Raw genomic sequence first — 4493 nt, forward strand, 5'->3', positions numbered from 1 at the left:
TAAATAATCCCAGTGCTGACGGAGACACATGCTAGATTTCCAAGAAAGATGAGGTTGCCAAGAGATGGGAAAGAAGCATGAGCAAGGTGAAATTGCAACCCGGTATGTCTTATGGGTTTTGAGAATCAAATGAATGGGGTCTCTCGCATTTGGTAACTTCACAGATTCACAAGTGGACATTGTGGGTAGTGCATATCTGGTGAAGGAAAGTCAACAAAATTTGCAGTGGCCTATGAAGGAGCTAGAGGTTGGAACTGTTCGAATGAAAGAGCAAGGTAATCTAGTCACTGAAACACATGAAGAAGTTGAAGAGGCTTCACAAGTCAACCCAGAATTTGAGGAGACTGAGCTAGCTGAATTTGCGGAACTCCATAATTCAGAAGTACAACAGACTGGAAGTGGAATGCTTTACACCATGTGACATTCTTGGATTTATTTTTATTTGATTTTGAAAATGTTTTCTCAAATTCCCATTTTGTAAATATCTTTCTCAAAATTCTGATTTTCGAATAATTCCAATTTTCTCATCTTTCATCCTTAGGATTTTTAGGATCACCCAAGAATCCCATTTTTAATAAAACTTTGTTGTCGTCTTTCCTTCTGGCAAACAATTTCAACATCTCTTTTGTTTTCAAACGTTTTGAAATAAGCAAGGATTTAATTTTGTAATTCCAATTGATGGAATTTACGAAATTAATTCATGCAAAAATAAAAGGGCTTTGGTGGGGGCCCTACATACATGATTTTGATGATTGATTAGTTGATTGATTGACTGGAGTATCACACTTGATTGATCCATTCTGCTTTATGACATGCATGAGATTATTCTTTAATTGTGCACTAACCCCCCTCTCTTGATAGCGCATGATGACTCGTTGCCCAGGTACACACTCATTCTTATTCTGGTATCTCTATATGCATGTTTTGATATTCATATGTGCATGTTCGATTCGAGTATTCATTGATTTCCTCATCATGGCCACATCAGCTTCATTTTATTAGTAGAGACCCGACTTTAGGGACTTAGAGGGGTGCTACAGTCTTTACCGTACCTTCCCGATAAGTAACCTCACCCCCGAACCTAATCCGGTTTTTCACAGATCACCTTTTTCAAAATATGGAGTCACACTTAGGGTTTTTCTTTCTTATTTTGTTTAACCTTTAAAAATAAAACAAAAATAAGTGGCGACTCCAAGTCATTTTCTTAATCAATAAAAATCAATTTTTCAAAATAAAAATCGAGCTCGCCATCGAGTGGGAAACGCATTGAGCCGAAATGCGGGGTCCACACTTTGAGATGAGCTTTCCAGAAGCTTGTGGAAGGAGGATTGTTGACTACAGCAGCACCAAGACCACCAAATCAACCTGTGCCACCTTTGTTCAAGATGGACCTTCGCTATGTTTACCATCATGGTCCAAGACATGACATTGATCACTGCTCTGCTTTGAGACATGCTATTCAAGACTTGATAGATCAAGGTTTGGTTAATTTGGGGCAGTTAAGTGTGACCAAAAACCCCTTTACATGTTCACACCACACATACGATGTCTCTACCCCCTAGTGGTATTTATCACATGGACTTTGTTCAGGATGGCATTATACGCATGTTGAGTTGGGATGATGGATTACCTGAGCTAATTATTCTGGATGATGGTTATGAGTTTGTTGGAGTTACATTTGATTTTCCAATCTCTGCACCATTTAATTTGATTTCGGATAGAGCGCCATTATAATTGATTCCCTCTAGGCCATTAGATATTGGACATGAGGGCGTATTTGCCCTGTTTATTCTATAACCCAAGGACATTGATGTGGATGTACAAGTTATGACCCATAGTGGTAGGATAACTCAACCATCACTTCTAGTTGCTAGACCATTTGGTGGTATGGACTCTTGTGAGGAGGTCAGAAGAGAGGATGATGAGATCTTGAGACAACTGCAAAGCACCTAGGCTCGGATATCCATTTGAAGTTTGTTGGCTACTTCTAGTACCCATAAAGATGCATTGATTTGAGCCTTGAGTCAAATACGTGTTAAGACCACTAGTACCCTAGAGGGATTGATTCATATGATGACGGTAGATAGGATCACTTGCATTATGTTTTTTGCTGATGATTTGTCACCAGAGGGTTTAGACAATACTTGCCCTCTCTATATTTCGGTTGTTTGTTCAAGTCACAGAGTCTCATTGTGGACCCGCATTTTTCACGTGCGTCCCCACTCGATCGGCGAGACTCGCTTTTTATTTGTGAAAAATTAATTTTTGGAAAAAATTGGAGTCGCCACTTATTTTATTTTTATTTAAAAGGGAAAATAAAACAAGAAAGAAAAACCCTAAAATGTGACTCCATAATTTTTAGAAAAAGCATGTCTTTGAAAAACCCGAGTCTTGGTCCGGGGATCAGGTTACTTATTGGGAAGGTACCTCTAGGAGGTAGCACCCCTCTAAGCCTTGAAAAGGTCTCTACTGACTAAGTTGAGGGAAACGTGGTAATTAATCGATTAGTTATGGATACCTAAGTAGGCTAGGTGATTTTGAAAAATAGCATGCTTAGCAGGAAAACCAATCACAATCATGAAGAAGATTTAGGGTACGTTCCTGGACTGCTTCTTAAGTGCTATCATAAGACATCAAAGTTAGTATAGAAGTACAACACACAACATGTATTTAATCATAGCGAATCTAGCATACATCTAAGCACCTAAGGACTATCAAACATATGCATATTTCACAGTGACATGATTGTTTACAAAAATTTAGAAAGTAGGTGATAAGGGACGTACCTGGATAACATAGATAACTTACAATGCGCTTCCATAAGACATGAAGGGTTAGATAATAAATAATAAAATATAGAAATCCTAGCATGCTCGTTATCTAATTGGCATAGCAAAAATTATCAAAGTATATGAAAACACTAATTATCACACTCATCTTATATACAATTCCTAAAAAAAAGATAGACATAATTTCAACAAGTGACAAAAGTGGCAACAAAAATAATTTTTGAAAAGATTTTCTTATGTAGGGGTTTCACCAATTCCCCAATTGATATACACGAATTTAGCTTAGAATTATCCCATTTATTTGAGACCACAAGCTTTGATTCGTGTTTTATTCAAAACTGTAATTTTATTTTAAAGATGTGAACCGATCAAAACATGGTTGCACATTATTTTAAAAAATGAGATTTTGATTCTAAGAACTCTAAATGAATTTTTGAAATGGATTTCTAAAGGGAATGAGATTTTGATTCTAAGAACTCTAAATGAATTTTTGAAATGGATTTTTAAAGGGATCTTTTGAGAACAGTGTTATGTTTTAAAAATGAAAGAAATTAATTTGAAAACAATAAAATGTACGAAATCAAAATACCAAGCAAAACAAAAGAGAACAAAATCACAAAGTAGAATTTTTGACAATCGAGAAAATTGAAGTGATGAGAATGGAGGCCAATCTTCACTATTTTCCGATGGCCTCCAAAAAGTAAATTTTACTAGAGACTACCAAAGCAATAAACTATTCAAACTTAGATCAAATAAGCTAACGAGATACCCACCAAGAATTAATGAAGAATATTCAAGAAACACATCCATTAAGAATAACAATCAAGAATTAGCATGAGATCAACTAAACACACAAACGCATCTAGATTGATTAAAATGAGCCAAATTGAATCAAAGCAAACAATAATTTTCAAACATAGAATTAACTTTATTAATGAAGTAATATTATATAAAATATCTAAATCGAATAGATGTGCGAAACTAAATTAAAGTAAAGTAAAGGCATGAATTTTCAAAAATAGAATTGATTTTATTAATGACCTAAAATTATACAAACTCCTAAAATAATTAAAATGAATCAATTTAAACGAAAGGAAACTAAAACAAAATATGAATTCAGGGAATCTAATTACTTACATTATTAAAATGAAATCTAGGCAGAAAATGAATTAAACACTAATTAAAGCCAATCTAAACTTAAATTCTTAACACACGTGATCAATTATTTTAACAAACTAAATTTTACCTTAACCACAAATTAAATTATAAAACTACCTGAGACTAACTTTCTAACCTATAAAATTAAACTCATAATCAAATGGATAAGTTGATGACACAAAAAAATAAATACGAATGAAATAAAATATGAATAAAATGAAATATGAACTCAAGGATTTAAATAATATATTTTTTTTAAATTAACTTATGTTAGTAAAATAAATTTGAGCTTAACAAACATTTTTATCAGTAATCAAGGCAAGTTTAAAATATAATACTTAACACATAAAAATCAATCATTTCAACATACTATAATTTTAACTAAACCTAAAGCCAATTCAAACCACCTTCAATAGATTTTTTTTTTTTTTAAAACTAAATTTTTAACCCATAGGTTCAATCTCATTAATAAATAAATAAATAAGTTACCAAGCATTAGATTAGTAGCAAATAAATAAATAACAACTAATAATTAAATGAATCAAA

Source organism: Vitis riparia, chromosome 3 (genome assembly GCF_004353265.1).
Source record: "Vitis riparia cultivar Riparia Gloire de Montpellier isolate 1030 chromosome 3, EGFV_Vit.rip_1.0, whole genome shotgun sequence".
In the NCBI taxonomy this organism is placed as follows: Eukaryota; Viridiplantae; Streptophyta; class Magnoliopsida; order Vitales; family Vitaceae; genus Vitis; species Vitis riparia.